We start from the raw sequence: 18435 nt of genomic DNA, 5'->3' as shown, positions 1-18435 counted from the left end.
TAAGTTGAGCCTCTATTATGGTGTCTTTAAAAAGTTTCCATGCAGCTTGCAGAGATTTCACTTTTGGCGTTGTACCTTTTAATTTCTGTTTAACTAACCTCCTCATTTTTGTGTAGTTCCCCTTTCTGAAATTAAACACTATGGTGTTGGGCTGTTTTTCGGACCACAGGGATGTTAAATTTAATTATATTATTGTCACTATTACCAAACAGTCCAGCTATATTCACCTCATGAACCAGATTCTGTGCTCCGCTTAGGACTAAATCAAGAATTGCCTCTCCTCTTGTGGATTCCAGGAACAGCTGCTCCAAGAAGCAGTCATTTAAGGTGTCAAGAAACTTTATCTCTGCATCCATCCTGAGGTGACATGTATGCAGTCAGTATGGGGATAGTTGAAATCCCCCATTATTATTGAGTTTTTTATTTTAATAGCCTCTCTAATCTCCCTGAGCATTTCACAGTCACTATCACCATCCTAGTCAGGTGGTCAGTAATATATCCCTACTGCTATATTCTTATTAGAGCACGGAATTACTATCCATAGAGATTCTATAGTACAGTTTGGTTCATTTAAGATTTTTACTTTATTTGATTCTACACTTTCTTTCACATATAGTGCCACTCCCCCAGCATCACAACCTGTTCTGTCCTTCCAATATATTTTGTACCCTGGTGTTACTGTGTTCCATTGATTATCCTCATTCTACCAAGTTTCTGTGATGCCTATTATGGCAATATGCCCATTTAATACGAGACACTCTAGTTCACCCATCTTATTATTTAGACTTCTAGCATTGGTATATAAGCACTTTCAAAACTTGTCACTTTTTAGCTGTCTGCCATTACATGATGTAATTGAATAGGACTCTTTCATTTGACTGTTTCTGATCAGATCCTACCTCTATTTTATCATTTTCCATCCTCCCCTCCTTACTGGGACATAGTGAATCTCCATTAATAAATCCTCCCCTTAGGGATGTCTCTATCCGAACAGACAGACATCCCGTTTTAGTTACATAGCTACGAACACCACAATGTACTCTTTTTATAGAGCAGGTTTCTGGGGGAAATAATCGAGGGAGAAGTTAACAGCTTTTACATCATTACTACATTTGACAATTTGTCCCAAACTTTTCCTGTCGCAGATAATGGAATCTGCCCACGTCACCCCCCCATTCCTGCATAGTTGGCTCAACAGAGGAGTTTGGGTTGCAAGTGGAGCTGGGGATAGAACTGGGGATGGGGGAGGAGCTGGGCAAGAGGCAGAGTTGGTCTGGTGGCGAAGAGGGAATGAAGGCAGAGCTGGGCTGTGGGTCGAGCAGGGACTGGGGCTGGGGTTGGGAGCCGGGCCACAGTTGAGAGCCGGGGCCACAGCCAGGAGAGGAGCTGGGAGTGAAGCCGCAGCCAAGGGCCAGGACCAGAGCTGTGGCTGGCATAGGTGCTGAAACTAGCAATCTGAGGGGTGCTGCAGCACCCCCTGACTTGAAGTGGTTCCCATCACATACAGGGTTTACAGTTTGGTTCAATGGCACTCAGCACCCTCACTATAAAAACTGTTCCAGCACTCCTGAGGGTGGGGCTAGGGTGACACTCCTTCCTTGGCCCCTGTGCGTGCTGGCCCAGGCCGCACTGCATTCCCTGAATGTTCCTCTGCACCCCCATAGGGGTGTGCATGCCATAGTTTGGGGACCACTGACATATGAGGTCAAATTTCAATACTGGGCATCTAAGGTGTACCTGCAAAATGTGTACAAGTAAACATAACAGGTAAGTGTATATTCAAAATACACAAAGTTTTTTGTGTCTCATGAATCACAGGAATAGATTTTAGAGTCTGAAAAATGTTTACTGTATCTAAGTTTGTCTTTTTATTTACTAATGGTGCCAGCCTCAGAATTTCACATTGCACAATTTTCATGAGAATAGACAGGGTAAAACTGGGAAATAAGGAGTTGTGGAAGGTTGTTTTAGCCACTGGTGTTGCATTAGCTTTCCGCTGTGTTAATCTGACTTTTCAATTCCTTTTCTCCTGGGCTGCACTTACATATTATCTCTTTTTTATTTCAGTACTTTGTATGTTATTCTTTCATCTACTAATTGTTTCTTTACTTTTGGGATCCCTTTATGATGTACCTGCCTTGCCTCTGCTCTAACATTTTAATTTCCTAGCCACCTAATGAATGCCTTCTACTTCCTCTATTTGCGGTCTCATCAATCTCTCTTATCTTGCCTATTTTATTGCATTCCTTGGTTAAATAAGACCTTGTGGCCAAAACATTTGGGCTAATACATTCTGTTTGCAAAATATTTGTTCTTTAAAATAACATGTCTATATAAATGAGGCAGAGGAAGGACGTATTAATGCACAGAGGGAATAATGCAACTTAGAATCTGAGGAAGCTTTCCACTCACTGATGGTAGGCAGACCCAGTGTATTCTACTTTTCCCTAACAAATTTCCATTACTATGGACATTGTTAGTTCACTTGCACAACCCAGGATATTATTTCACAGTATTTGCAATGTAGCTTGCTTCATTTCTCAGGCAGGTTACTGTGCAGAGACAGAATTTCTTGGGTGCCACCCACCTGCCTCAACTGGTGGGGGAAGTTGATAGGGTCAGTGATGACAGGGGACAATCCCAGCAGGGAAGGATGTGCTTGAGAAGGGACTCTAAGTAGCTTCTCCCCCCAGAAGTCTTTGGCTCCTATTGGCCAGCTGGAGGGAAGGGGTGCTGATTGGCCAGCATTCCCCAGCTCTCAGGATTTGACCTGATGCCTCTATAGTGGCTGGGAAGGGCCCTCTGTTCCTGGGTAGCCTCAGCCCTCCCACCCCTTCCACTGTTCTCTGAGGAGGGGGACGGGGGTCATGTGGTTCTGCTACCAGGTGGCCCTGTGGGAGATGGGTCTGTTGCTTTGGCTCCCACTCTTCTCCCTGCACATGGAAGGAGAGACCATGGGCGTACTGTGGCTGCCAGGGGAGCAGAGTGCTCCTTGTGTCATGCTGCACCACCCCCATTTCTGGGAGGGGGGGCTCACGAGGCTTTGGCCAAGAGTACAGGTGGACTGCAGGTGCCTGCTCCAGGAGTTGCTCTGCAGGAGCCAGGCAGAATGCTTGGTCCCTTCCCCCCACCCTACCCTTGGGGCAAAGCAGCAGGCATAGGTGGTAGGGGTACCCTCCCACAGGGACCCAGCCCTGTCCTAATGGAGGAACTGAGAGTGCTGGCTTCAGAGGTGGGCGAGGGTTCACCCAGACAGCTTTGCCAGGGAATTGTGGGCCTGAGATCGCAGCCCCATGGGGAAGGATGTGCTCCATCTTTGCAGGAATGGAGTTTGGGTGAGGCTCAATGGCCTGCCACAGGCGCCAAAGAGAATCACACACTGAGGGGAGCAGCTGGGCAGGACATGGGACCTTGGCAGGGACAGTGCTTTTTTCAGGATAGTGGTGAACTGGAAGAATTCCTGAGATGAGATTGTGAACCCCTCATACAGGAGGTCCATAGGATGGATTCAGGGTCTGAGTTCAAGGTTAGCTAGGGTCCAAGCCTCACTGAGGTGGACAAGGATGCCAAAGAATGGATGAGTCACCCTGGACCTGCGCCTCACTTCCATAACCTGCCAAGAATTCAACAGGCATCCTCAGGATGCAGCAGGGAGTGGGGGGAGGTGAGAGTTCACCAGCAGGTTGCAGATAATGAAGGAGGGATTGCAAACCTTGGCACTTGGGGAAGGGTGGTGGCCCAGGTCCCTCCTCCCTCAGAATGTACCACCTAAAGGATATGGGGTGACCTGGCAAAGTCACTGGCATTGGTGGCCCATAAGTTGGATAGTCTGCCTGACAAGAGTGGGCTCCTCTCAGATGAGGAAGTAACACTGTCAAAGTTTAGGAGTGGGACTCAGATCTCACACTGGAATATGGAGCAATTAGAGAGGGACTTCACCCTGGCTCCAGAGGGCATCATTCCTAATGAAACACAGGCAGGAGACAAGGCAGCTAATGCCCATAGAGCTTATGCAGGATCTAATCACTTACTCAAGAATCATCTGTCTAAAGGGGCTCAGGAAAAGATTTGGAAGAGGGAATTTGTGGATTTATTTACCTTGTTGTTCAGGGACCAGCAGACAGAAGAAAGGGGCAAAATGCACAAAAATGAGGACAAACCCCACAAACCTAAGATACCTCCAACTCTTGAGAACTTGTCTGCAGCCTTTCGCATTTATGTGAGTATAATTTGTGTGAGCAACCCAAGAGGCTTATTTCCTTATTCCAGTATAGAACTTAATAGTGAGGGCTTGTGCTACATGGTTGGACTGCATGGTTAAGATATGACCAAGAATTTACACAAAGGGCAGCAAAGGAACCTGGGGTAAAACAGATCGGGAATTTTGACTGGAGCATATGACTTCTTATCACCTTGTCCAGCTGGTATTTACAGACAGCAGGTGAACAATGCCAAAGCCTTGTAATCAAAAGGCAGCTATAAAAGCCAATGTGTGCTTTTGCATTTAATGATGAGAAAGGTTTTCAATCCCAGTGCAGGTACAAATGCCGCTGTATGAGGTGTAGTGGTCAGCAGAGTGCACTTCTCTGTTGTAGGGGGGAAAAAGCGGCTCCAATAGGGCAGTAGGAAAGGGAGGTCTGCAAGGTTAGTGTTTCAGGAGATGCTACAGACGGAGGCAATCATGGAAAAGGCTCCTTCTCCAGTCAAGATACAGGTTTACAGGGGAAAAAAAGATGCAGCTTATTTATGGAACAGATTTTCAGGTGGTTTTCAAAGCCCAGGTGAGGGTATGAGGTGCCACTCTTAGGCAGAGAGCTTGAAATCAGAATGCCAAACCCATGAAACAAGACACAGAAATTGGGCTTGTTTTTGGCTTAATTGGCTTGTGAGTTGTTTGTTGGCTACTTTTTGCTTGTAGCTTGTTTGACTTGTAGCTTGTTGCTTTTTTTTGATTGACTCCCGGCAAGCAAGGGAAAGGGGAGGGCAATTGGGGGCAAGGGGAAAGCAGGGGCAAGGCTGGGGAGAGAGTCAGGGGTGCACAGCAGACCCACCACAGTCTCAGACTGCACGCTGGGGGCGTGAGGGTGGGGATCTAGTCACATAGACTGTTGGGGTTGTTAGGGATTGGCTTGTTTAGGCCTTGTTTTGAAATGGGATTAGCTTGATTTTTGACTTATTGTGAAAGTCGGGGTGCTTATTTACCATGTGAAAGTTAGCAACTAAATCCGTTAAAGGCTTCGAGCCTAAACTAAGGGCAAAGATTACCTTGAAGGTGGCAGCAGGGAGAGTGGCAAGCCCTATCTGAGGGAATTGCACGTATCTCCCTGGGGTGCAGTTCTGAAGAAGGCAAAGGCTTATCCATCACCTGTTCTATCCGAGTCAGGGCTCATCGATAAATGATTATATTGACCCCCAGCTGTTCAGTGAGATACTTGTCATGTGATACTGTGCTAGCCATGGTTAGGGAATGCGGCCCTGAGGCAATGTTAGCAAAATGTGACATCAAGTCTGCATTTCAGTTGCTACCAGTTCATCCCAGGGACTTTGACGTGCTTAGGTTTCAGTTTGAAGATCATTACTATTTTGATAAAGCCAAGCCTGTGGTGTTCTCTGTGTAATGTGCCACTTGGAAAAGATTCAGCTCCATGTCGGAGTGGGTGGTGATGTGTGAGACTGGCCTGCATCACTCACTGCACTGCCGTGACAACTTATTTGTAGGAAGATTAGTGACAGGCAACTGCAAGTACATGCTTCAGGAATTTCAGAACCTAGCTGAGCACCTCGAGGTCCTCCTTGTGATGGAAGAAGAAGAACTAAAAAAAAGCCAGAAGGCCCTGCCTAAAGTTTAACATACCTGGGCATTGACCAGGACTCAGTTCAGAGTGTCTCTATGTTATCTACAGAGAAGTTGCAATCAGTCAGGGTTCTGATACAGGCTTTCAAAGGAGCAAAGAAAATTACTCTGCGGGAACTACAGGTGATCATGGGGCACCAAAACTTTGCTTGCCAGTCAGGCATTTTGTACCCATCTGGCATCTGCCTCCGGAGTGTGAAAACTCTACCATTTTATCAGAATGACAAGGGAAATGAAAGAAGACTTAGAAGTGTGGGAAAGGTCCCCGGAAGATTTTAATGGGAGTTTAACATGGTATTTGGAGATGTTGCTCAAGATCAAGCTGTAGGTACAGTCCGATGCCTTGGGAAGCATAGGTTTAGGGGTTTACTTTCAAGTAGAGGGGTATGCGCAGAGGTGACCAGAAATCTGAATGGCTCTCAATATTACAAGGGACATCACCTTCCTCAAGTTTTTTCCTATATTAGTGGCAGTCACTATTTGGGAAGAAAACTTTCAGAATAAAAATGTCCATTTCTGGTGCAATAACACAAGCTGTGGTTCATACTGTAAACCAGGGGTAGGCAACTTATGGCACGTGTGCCAAAGGTGGCACGCGAGCTGATTTTCAGTGGCACTCACACTGCCCGGGTCCTGGCCACTGGTCTGGGGGGCTCTGCATTTTAATTTAATTTTAAATGAAGCTTCTTAAAAATTTAAAAAATATTATTTACATTACATACAACAATAGTTTAGTTATATACTATAGATTTATAGAAAGAGACCGTCTAAAAACATTAAAATGTATTACTGACACACGGAACCTTAAATTAGAGTGAATAAATGAAGACTCAGCACACCACTTCTGAAAGGTTGCCGACTCCTGCTGTAAACCGACACTTGGCCAAGACTGCACTGGTAATGAGGCTGTTGGGGGCTTTCATTTTACACTGCCTGAGGCTTAACATCCTTTTTCACACAGTGCATGTCTCAGGAGCAAAAAATGGTGTTGTCAAGGCTCTCTCTCAATTTCAGGACAACAGACTCTTGGAACTCACTTCGCTGGCCAGCAGGAGTTCGGTGATACAGAACAGGGACATCCCTGACAATTGTTTGGAAGTTTTCAGGGATGATGGCATACCTTTGTCAGATGAAGATGTTGATATATGGCTATGGGATGTGAGGGAATGGAATGAGGCAGGCGTTGTGATATCAAGCAGCATGGCTGGGGCTCCCTGCAGCCGGTTTTCAGGGCAGTTAAGAAAATAAAATGAACATTTCCGAGAAGTGAAAGACCTGGAGGCCTTGGGATAGGGTGAGACATCGTGGCTCTTGCAGGAAGAGGTCCCCACCCTGATGCACCCACTGTCCCCCTCGAGGTGGGGAGAGTGCTAGCTCTTGAAAGAGCTGAGGTTTGTGTGTAGGCTGAGGAAAACCTACCTTGAATTATGAGATATATGGTATGGAGCCCTGTAACCTTCCAACTGGAACCAATTAAACACCTGGCATAGGAGAATATGGGTAGTGCCCCTCCCATGTTAAAGTTTAATAAAGTTGCAGCCTGCTGCTTAAAATCTATCCTTGTGTCTGTCCTCATCTTTCTGCTGTGTTTGCAACAAAAACAGATAACAATAAGCTTCACTGGAGTGAGACCTGGGCTGTATCACTGTTTCATTATCTGGAATTGTTGTCCTGGAAGCATTAATCAACTGGAATGATCCACTAGAGCGAGCTAGAGGGCAATATATCTCTAGGGTGCATATGGTAAATGGTTATTATTTAAAGTGCTCTACTGTGTAAAGTGTCTGTGTAAAAAATGGACCCATCTTATGCAGTGCATAGGCAACGTGTTCAGTTTCATCTGCTGAATTTAGTGAAAATAAATGTTCTTAGTACTTTTCAATTCTGTGAGCTCTGCAGGCTGATAAAAGAGAATGAGCAAGCTAGATTCTCTTTCTTCTTGTGCATAATCCACAGGTTTGTTTATTAAGTTAATTGGGTATGCCTGGGCAAACTTACTAAAGACAATTTGGTTGCATAGGTATAAATTGAGTTATAATTTAGCCTGCAGGACCTTTATTACTAGTGATGATGTACCTGTCAGAAAGAACCAGATTTCCACTCAGATCCTAGGACTGACAACTAAAAAGTCATCATTTTACTTGTAAACAGAGCATATTTGATACAGAATTTATTTAGAAAGTAATAAGCATGAAACCCCAAAATGCCATTTTTACAGAAAATAAATGTACTTCAAGCAAATATATACCTGGTCTGTCAAACTCCTCATGCTTGTGAATCCAAATAATCAGAAATAAGAAGGTACTTTAGAAGATATACAAAATAAGGAAAAGGTCAAGTGGGAGCTCCTATTTATAACAAATTTAAAACTAATAAAAGGATATGTGATGAGTTTTTACCTATCTTATAATTAATCTGTGGAATTCTGTCTCAAAATATATCATCATGAGAAAGAACTTAGTAAGATTAAAGAAAGGATTAGACCTGCATATGGTTAACAAGAATATCTGCAGTTATAATATATAGGATATAGACGGTCTTGCTTCAAGATATAAGCAAATATTAACAGCTTGAGGTTAGGAAGGAATTTACAGCATGGGTTATTTTTTTTACAATAGTCTCGTATCAGGGTTTTTTACACTTTCTTCGGATGCATCCAGTAATAGCCACTGTTGGACTATTAAACAGGATATGAAACAGGATGGATTAGGAAAATAATTGAAATGCAAATACAAGCCCAATTAAAATTGATGGATTAAATTAGGGTTTCTTCTTGCTGATTTAAATCATGACAAAATTGGTGATTTAAATTGCTTTGATTTAAACCATTCCACTCTATATAGACTCCAAGGATTATAGGAAAAATGAAACTTGCTAGTATTGATGGGATAAATTGGTGAAATGGTGAATCAAAACTACAGAATATAGAACTTGATGGGAAGGATTTGTTAAGGCAACAGACTGAATTGTCTCAAATGAGCCAGGGATACATTGATTTTTAGTATGTGTTTCCACATATATAAGTCACTCCACGAAGAATGGTAGGGAACTGTGCAGTCCTTATAGCACAACTTTATCATGCTCTCACATCAATTAATCATTTTTTATTGAAATTTTAAAAGTTTGAAAACTGTATATAAGTGTGAGATGATTAGCTGTCCTGTTTTGTGGATCAGGTTTCCAAAATACTGACTCATAAAGAACCATGAGAACCTTGTTGTTTGCCTGGGGCTCATAACATATGGCTAAACACCATGAAAAGCAGCTTTATCCTGACAGCTGTATCACTACCTGAGAGAGTGCTGGCAACAAAGCCACCCATTTCCAAGCAACACTGAAGCATTCACCATTCGTTATGATGTCTGCGCTTAATCACTGTTGCCCACTGCTTACTGTTTGTGCCCCAACTGTTGTCTATAATACTTCTATCGAGAACACATTATTTTAAAATATCTCTTTTCACTAAAAACTAAATAAATACCTAGCCATAATTATATCAAGAGAGCAGATTTCAAAGAATGGCTATGTACAGTAACTTGTTCTTCGAAATGTGGTTCACACATGTATTCCACTCAGGTGTGTGCGCACTCAGCATGCCTAGAGAATTTTCTGTAGCAATACCTGTTAGGGCAACACATGTGCTGTGTGCCTCCTTCTGGCCCCTTCCACGGCTATTTAATGTCAGTGTCACCCCAATCTCCATTTGCACCAGAATATGAGGCCAGAGACTCCAATGCAGAGGTGTCAGAGAGAGGATTGCGGAATGTGTGTGAACCACATCTTAAAGAACTCTATGAACTGCTCAAAGAAGAAAGAATATCAGGGTTGGAAGGGACCTCAGGAGGTCATCTAGTCCAACCCCTTGCTCAAAGCAGGACCAATCCCCAACTAAATCATCCCAGCCAGGGCTTTGACAAGCCTGACCTTAAAAACCTCTAAGGAAGGAGATTCCACCACCATCTCCATAGGTAACCCATTCACCACCCTCCTAGTGAAAAAGTTTTTCCTAATATCCAACCTAAACCTCCCCCACTGCAACTTGAGACCATTACTCCTTGTTCTGTCATCTGCTACCACTGAGAACAGTCTAGATCCATCCTCTTTGTAACTCCCTTCCAGGTAGTTGAAAGCAGCTATTAAATCCCCTCTAATTCTTCTCTTCTGCAGATTAAACAATCCCAGTTCCCCTCAGCCTCTCCTCATAAGCCATGTGCTCCAGCCCCCTAATCATTTTTGTTGCCCTCCACTGGACTCTTTCTAATTTTTTCCACATCCTTCTTGTAGTGTGGGGCCCAAAACTGGACACAGTACTTCAGATGAGGGTTCACCAATGTCGAATAGAGGGGAATGATCACATCCCTTGATCTGTTGGCAATGCCCCTACTTATACAGCCCAAAATGCCGTTAGCCTTCCTGGCAACAAGGACACACTGTCAACTCCAGCTTCTCGTCCACTGAAACCTCATAGTCCTTTTCTGCAGAACTGCTGCCTAGCCACTCGGTGCCTAGTCTGTAGCAGTGCATGAAGTTCTTCTGTCCTAAGTGCAGGAATCTGAACTTGTCCTTGTTGAATCTCATCAGATTTCTTTTGGTCCAATCCTCTAATTTGTCTAGGTCCCTCTGTATCCTAGCCCTACTCTCCAGCATAGCAATCCACTCCTCCCAGTTTAGTGTCATCAGCAAACTTACTGAGGCTGCAGTCCATGCCATCCTCTAGATCATTAATGAAGACATTGAACTAAACCGGCCCCAGGACCGAGTCTTGGGGCACCCAGGACCGACCCTTGGGGTCAGTTCACACATGTATTCCATTCAGGTGACTTCCAAGCAGCTCAGGTAGCAAGTGAGGCTTGGATCTAACTGAATAGTGATCACAAAACTCTCTCTCTTAAACTGGCACCATACCTGGAAGCAATCTGATGACATAGTGCTGAAAAGGTATGTATGGAAGACCATGTAGCGGCCTTACATATGTCTGTGTTAGACTGTGTTCTTGTGGACTGAGCTAAGAGCCCTTCTGGAGAAGGAAGTTATGCTACCCAATAGTCTGTTGTGATGCAAGTTGCAATCCACCTGGAAATAGCCAGTGCTTAAACTGCATAACCTTTCTTTCTATCAGCACATGAAACAAAAAGGCAAAGGAGATGCTCACAAGGGCTTGGTTTTGTCTAAACCTAATAGAACTAATGCTCTTCTCTTGTCTAACTTATGAAGATGCTGTTCCTCACTACTGGAGTGCAGCTTTGGGAAGAATACAGGTAAGTATCATTTGGTTCAGATGAAAGGATGATACAGATTTTGTCAAAAACTTAGGAGGTGGCCTTAAGGCCACCTTATCTTTGAAGAACTGGGTATACAGAGGGCCTGACATAAGGGCCTGAATTTCTCAAGCTCTTTCGAGTGAAGTTATTGCAGTGAGAAAAGCTATCTTTTGAAAAAGGTCAGCCAGATAGCAATTAGCTAAAGGTTCATATGGCGGGTCCAGTGTTGCATTTAAGTCATACATAGGAACAGGAGGTTAGAGACGAATAATACCTTTGAGAACCACCATTGGATGAGACTGTGGCAGATCTCAAACTTCATTGCACGTGACACCCTTTCTGACATCAAAAATTACTATATGACCTCAGGAGGTGGGACCAAAGCCTGAGCCCACCCCAGGACTCCAGCCCCAGGGGAAAGCTGAAGCCCAAGGACTTCTTCCCTGGGCAGTGGGGCTTGGGCTTCGGCTTCATCCCCGGGTGGTGGGGCCTGCGTTTCGGCTTTGGCCTCAGCCCTAGACCCCAGCAAGTCTAACACTAGCCTTGTGACCCACTTTGGGGTCCTGACCCACAGTTTGAGAACCCCTGGATTAGAGAACACCAACTTTCCCTCATTGGAGATCACCAAGGTTGCAGCTAAGCTGACTTGCAGGGAACTGAAAGTAAGAGCTAAAATCCTGTCTTTCTCACAGAAATAGGCATCTCAGTCCAGGCTACAGAGAGGTGCCTAACTCTGCTAGCAATTTTCAGCTGTGAACCCTCCCCTGCAGTTAGGTACCTATGCTGTTTCTACAAGAATCCCCAGGTGCAGGTGCTTCTTCATAGTTTTCAGCCCAGTTCAAGTTCCCCCTCCACCTGAAATGGGTAAGAGATTTGAATAGGGACTTGCCACCTCTCAGGTGAGTGCCCTACCACCCATTGGGTTATGTGTAAGGTTAAGTTGTTTTTTTTTAAATCAGGGTTAGAAAGGACCTTAGTAGGTCATCTAGTCAAACCCCCTGTTCAAAGCAGAACCAATGCCCAATTTTTGCCCCCAATCCCTAAATGGTCCCCTCAAGGATTTAACTCACAACCCTGGGTTTAAGAGGCCAATGCTCAAACCACTGAGCTATCCCTCCCAACTTTGTTGATGCAGAATTAAGATTGCCAAACACTGGTCTTCCCCTGGTCTGTGAATTGCTCCAGAGCTAAGGCAGAAGATAGGTGTCTGGATGCCTAGCAGGAGGCAGCAATGCACACGATCAGAAACAGAAACATGGGTTTCAAGGGAACGTGTACAGCAGGAACTTAGGTGAGAATTTTGTGCATTGCAGTGGTGCCAAAACTGAGACTTAGGCATCCAAGTCTGTTTTAGGTGCCTAATTCCTTTTGTGCACCCAAGCCTTAAGCACTTAAAGTCCAATGGGAATTAGGCACCTAAATACCTGTAATCTAGCCCTAAGTCTCCAAGTGCCTGAGTCACTGAAAATGGAACTTAGGCACTTATCTATTTAGGTGCTGGATAAAAAAAATTTAAGTATAATTATTCCCATTTTACAGATGGGGAACTGAGAACAGAGTGATAAGTGATTTACCCCAATACACACTGAGTCCCACTCTAATGCCTATATCACATGACCATTCTTCCTCTCTGAAGAGAATAAAGCTAATAAATGACAATCTTTCATTCTGCCAGTTTCATGGCTCTTGAAGACTCTTTCACTCCCCTGCTAGGGTTGCATGTTTGTCACTTTGGGATCTTAACTTTCTTGGCAATTTCTTTTGAGAGAGAGAGAGAGAGAGAGAGAGAGAGAGAGAGAGAGAGAGAGAGAAACATGGGCATAAAGTTACAGAGAATGAAAATTAAAAACAGCTGTTGAAATACTAAGTAAATCCTGTATTAGAATTTACAGAGGCCCAATATCAAGGTATTTTACTGTGATATAACTGATTTAGTACTAAATACTAAAGTACTAGTATTAAGTACTAGTATTCATAAAATTCATAAAATCAGCATCCTACCTGTACGATTCATTTATGTGAGGGAGTCTTCTTGGTAATGCTGTTCACGTATACCTGATCAGTTGATTATCTATGAGAAGAAAGAGAAGGCATTTTACTATTAAAGAGAGAGAGAATATTTTCTATGCAAAAATATGTCAGAGGCAACATTTATTGTTGGTGTAAGCAGACATAAAACACTGACTTTAATGCAGCAGCATCCACCTATACCACTGATGAATTTGGCCCTTCAAATTTACATACAAATCCCAGCATTTTTATTTAATTAAAAAAAAATTGGGAGAAATAATGAAAATTAGTGAAACACTAATGCTAGATCTTTTTGTCATGAGTACTGTACCACTGCAAGGAATAACCAATGAGTTTCAGAATGCACAGTTTACATTCATTATTTGTGCACTGAAGCTGGATGTCTTACAGAAAAAGCACTGTACTTAACTGTTACCCTTCCTCGGGTGGTAAACCTTTGCTTTCAGTGCCCGCATAGTGAATGACTAACCGATACAAGGCTCAGTGGGCAGATTGTCTTCCAGTAAGGAATAAAAAGTTACATATGAAACTATCGGCCTAGTCTAATTTACTTATAAAACCTTCTCATTAGATGCAGAATTAAATAAAACAAAATATTTTTACATTTAGCTCTAAGGGCACTCGAGATAGAGTATGGAATGTGTGGGTCTGTGGTGGTTGGGGGTGGGGCTGGGGGGCTGGACTAACAAATTAATAGGGTATTCTCGTGTTTAACTCCAGTCCAATAAATGGAGTTAAACACAACAGATAGAGCAAATTTAACTGAGGAAAGTGAATTGCATTTCTCTTTTTGTGTGTGTATGTAATAATTTAAATGTCATAAAACAGAATAAGGCAGAAATATATGTTTATGTTGAAGGCAAAGACTGGACTTAATTATCCAGATGACATGATGTAAAAAATACATTAAGGTGGAGCTCAGCAGTGCAGGAATATTATCTCTGTTTTACACAGAACAGAAATCAGGTGCCAGATTCATTCTGGGGATAATAGATTTAGTGGAGTTACACTGGGAATAAATTTGGCCAAGACGGCCTAAAAAATAGAAATTACAAAAGAAGCTTGAAAATATGAGCTGCCTTGGTGTTCTAGGCTACTTCACAGGGAATAGCTTTCTTCTTTCTTTCTAAGTATGCATTTGTCCTTTAAATACAGGAGCTTAACTGTGGGTGGAAACTTACTTATGTGATATTCAAACAAGAAACAAAACAAAACAGTGTTAATCATTATCTATTGCAGCTTGTTGGGTTTAAACGTGTTTCCTCCTACATTTCTCAGTTTCTGTTCCTTGATCATGCAGCAAAAGCATATGTCTACCTACTGCCACTGAATTTCACTCTGATTGATTTCAATAGGAAGAGTTCTACACATGCACTGATGGAGGACTGCCCCCAATGTCTCATTTCTGACATTAAAAAGTCATTTTCACCAAAAGCCAGAGTGGTGTCATAAACACAGAATTGTTAATCGGATCACAGATTTTAAGGCAAGAAGGAGTCATTCTAACCATCTTGTGTGACCCCCTGTATGACACAGGCCAAAGAACTTCACCCTATTATTTTTGCATCAGAGCATTATGGCCGAGGCAGGTCTGGGGCAGACAAAGAACACGGGCTACAGGGAAATAAAAATTCTTATCCGAGTAAAAGTATGTCCAACAATTAGCAACAGTAGTGCAAGCAGAGCAAATTACTGGCTATGTAAATTGCTGTTTGTTTAAATGCTTTCTTTTTCAAGAGAACCTCAGTGAGAGAGACTCTCTTCAGTAATTTATTCTTTGTACTTTCCCGAGTACATGTTGTACGTTCAGGCTTGCATTACTTGAGTGATTGTGGAGTTGTTCACTAAGAATACTGAACTATCAAAAAAAAAGTCACTGCTCTAAACAAGTTAATATAAAAACACAAAGCCCTGTTACTTGCAGTGGTGAACATTCCCCAAAACTCCTGGTAAAAGCGGTTTATGGAAAGCATCCTGATTCAATGCTAAAAGTCACTAATTCCTTAAGCAGATTAAACAACATGCTGTTTTAATTAAGAGAGACAGAACAATATTATCCTTGTAATCTAAAGCTCAGTAAAAACATTTCTATGTTAGTATATGAGAGGAACTGCTGGTAATGAATGTGATAAAGCAGTATCTGGCTTTCGTTTATATTGTTTTAAATAATTAAAGGAACTTCTTAGGCATCTCTGACTTGAAGCATTATTCTCCATGTCCAGTGAAGATAGGAAAAGCAGTAATGGGCTTAATCTGCAGCAAGAGAGATTTAGGTTAGATATTAGGAAAACCTTTCTAACTATAAGGATAGCTAAACTCTGGAATAGGCTTCCAAGGGAAGTTGTGGAATCCTCATTGCTGGAAGTTTTTAAAAAACAGGTTGGACAAATACCTGTCATGGGTACTTGGTCCTTCCTCAGCACAAGGAGCTGGATTTGGTGACCTCCTGAGGTCCCTTTCAGCCCTACATTACTATGATTTCCTTGAATACACCCTCAATTGGATACAAAGGAAGGAAATAAACTCATCACACTTAGCTCTAGTTTTGTTGGCATTTTGTAGGTCTGTTCTTGTACCTGATTTCTGAACATATGCTGTTAACACATTTTGGAACCAGATATTTTTCCTCAGGTCTTCAAAAAGGTGCTGCTGAGCCATAGCATGAATAAAAAACTGCAAAATGCCCTTCTGAAAAACCAATTTGCAACAGACAATCAAACTTTCAAACTGCTCTGGTCACCCAGCATGCCAAGCCAGTAACTTTGTTTCTGCTGCTCTCTCAAAGCTCTGCTCCACTCCATACAGGTGCTCATTAGGAATCCCAGTTCTATCGTCCAGCTGGAGGGCTCCTGTTTAATAATGAGGCTTGCTGGAGAGAAATATTAAAACTCTTCAAGGATGCAGCCAGAGCCTCTGTCTGGAATGAAGTAAATTCACCCTTTGATCAGCAGTCCAAATTTCATTTCTCTTTTCTAACTTTCCTTGAAGTGAAAGTGGATTATTTATGAACATAATCTGAATGAAATACAGCACTCACGTGAACCACCTCCCCTATTCCATCCCAGCCTTCCCTTGAACAAAGGCTGCCAGGCAAGCCAAGCTGTGTTTGTTTTTTAAGTAGCAAGAAATGATCCAGAGGATGTCGGTTGAGAGATCCAAACATTCGTCTGTGCTTGTTTCCAGAATTCAGATTTGAACTCTGATCTCCAGAGGTAGAGTGGTGGTGCATTAATCTATTTATTCTAATCCCCAGAAACTGCCAGAACAATATCACAGCTGGTACTCGTGACCAGATTTCCTGAGGGAGACTTTCAACTCTTTGACAGCAAGCACACCTGAATCATGCTTCAAGCAGTGCATTAGGGCCAAATCCTGCAAACCTTCCCTCATGCACCAAGTACAAAGAGACAACTTACATGAACAACAATTGCTCACATAAATGACTCAGGATTGGCCTTTTGCCAGTATTGATTGTCTAGCAAGGTAAAGTGTAAGAAAAGTGTCTCAATCTTAACCTACTGTTGTGTGAAACACCTCCACTTTGCTTTTCCTTTTAAAATCAGCGTAAGTACTATACAGCATGCTACTGTCTGGAGCATGGTCCTTCCACTCTTCCTGTCTCCTTTTTGGGCTCTACATACCTCGGTTATATGATGAAGAAATAGCCACTTATGCTCTAGAAGGAAAAGCGCTTCAGGCACTTGTATTTGAAGAAAAAATATTTCAGGAATAAACAATTTACATTCTGTACTAAAATGAAATCTGCTTTTCTTGCTTTTCCCTGAGTTGAGTTCAGATTATTTATAGCTGAGGGCTGAAATACAGGATGCCATTTCAAGGAACTCAGGGTTATGACTGCAGTTCTTCTTCTTTGGCTATCTTTCGATGCGAGGATGATGTCTGCCAAAGGGGTACATTGGTGAGTTTTTAAGTGGCTGAGGAGCCCAATTCTTGCCCTGCAGGTTTTCCCACAGAAGTGACAGGTGTAATCTTGGAGGAGACATAGTTGTTGGCTGGCCTGTTGTGCCCTTTCTTTTCTCCTTTGTTGCTCCTCTGTCTCATGAGCACATCTGTTCTCCTCAAAGTGAGCTGTGGCTTGGTGTATGGTGTGGTGCTACTGCGTTCTGTTCCGCGCTGAGTCCTCCCAGTTTTTTAAGGTGTACTTTCAGTATGTCTTTGAAACGCTTCCGCTGCCCTCCGTGACCCCTTCTTCCCTTAACAAGAGAATAGTACTTGCTTTGGGAGGTGAGTGTCAGACATAGTACACAGTGGCCAGTCCAGAGGAGTTGGCATCATGACCTGTGCTTCTATAGTGCTGATGTTGGCTGCAGAGAGAGTGCTGATGTTAGTGCGTTGGCCTTCCCAGCTGATCCTGAGAATCCTCCTGTGGCAGCGCTGCTGGAACCACTCCAGCCACTTGAGATGTTGTCTGTAGGTTACCCAGGTCTCACACCCATAGAAAAGGGTGCTGATGACAACTGCCTTGTAAACCAAGATCTCAGTACCTGTTTGCAGACCCCTATCATTGAAGACTCATTTGAATGGTCTTCCAAAAGATGTGCTGGCACAGAAGATCCTGTATTCAATTTCTGTGTCAATGCCGGCTGTTTGGGAGAACTGGCTGCCAAGGTACAGAAAATGGTCCACATTTTCCAAGGGTTCTCTGCTGACGGTGATTTGTGAAGTATGAAGAGTAGTTAGTGCAGGTGAGGGCTGGTAGAATACCTTAGTTTTCCTGATGCTGAGAGAAAGACCCAGTCTGTGACAGGCATCTGCAAAAAGATTTAGGGTGCTTTGCAGGTCAGCCTCTGTGTGTGCAAGAATGACACAGGCATCTGCATACTGAAGGTCAGTGATGTCAATTCTCGTGATCTCAGATTTTGTTTGGAGATGTTGAAGACTGAGGAGTTGACCAGCCATACGATACTCAATCCCGATTCCATAAGGAAGGACTGCAATTATCAACAAATCCAACCACATTGCTTTTGTATTAAACGCTCTTAGTTTGCTCCATTTACTATATGAGTACCTATGACTGAATTTTCTCCTTGGAACTCAAATTTGAATCCAGTGCCTGTAAAAACTGAACTTTGGTCTGCACTATGTTTATCTAGTTATAAAAGTTTTATAGCGACTAGTGATACTAGAGTTGTGAGAACTTGGAAAACCCTGTTTGTGACAAAGCTCTTCCTCTTGTGCACACCTTTCAAGTGACACATTTGTTTAAGGTTCTAAAGCCTGTCTAACCTTTTGGTTTTTTCATGCAAGAACAGGATTATTGTCAAGTGA

General features: G+C 43.0%; 1 protein-coding gene across 8 annotated transcripts in view; it reads right to left on the bottom strand.

Annotated features, from left to right (window-relative positions):
* The window catches only part of PRLR (prolactin receptor), a 253697-nt gene that overhangs the window by 52003 nt on the left and 183259 nt on the right, over window positions 1–18435 (bottom strand). For all 8 annotated transcript variants that reach the window (XM_030567215.1, XM_030567212.1, XM_030567214.1 and 5 more), the window contains one exon: window positions 13117–13186. The gene's annotated coding sequence lies outside the window, so the exon portion shown is untranslated. The remainder of the gene's footprint in view (window positions 1–13116; window positions 13187–18435) is intronic.

This window comes from Gopherus evgoodei, chromosome 6 (assembly GCF_007399415.2).
Source record: "Gopherus evgoodei ecotype Sinaloan lineage chromosome 6, rGopEvg1_v1.p, whole genome shotgun sequence".
NCBI lineage: Eukaryota > Metazoa > Chordata > Testudines > Testudinidae > Gopherus > Gopherus evgoodei.
The sequence above is the reverse complement of the archived record's forward strand: the minus strand, read 5'-3'. Positions and strand labels throughout refer to the sequence as shown.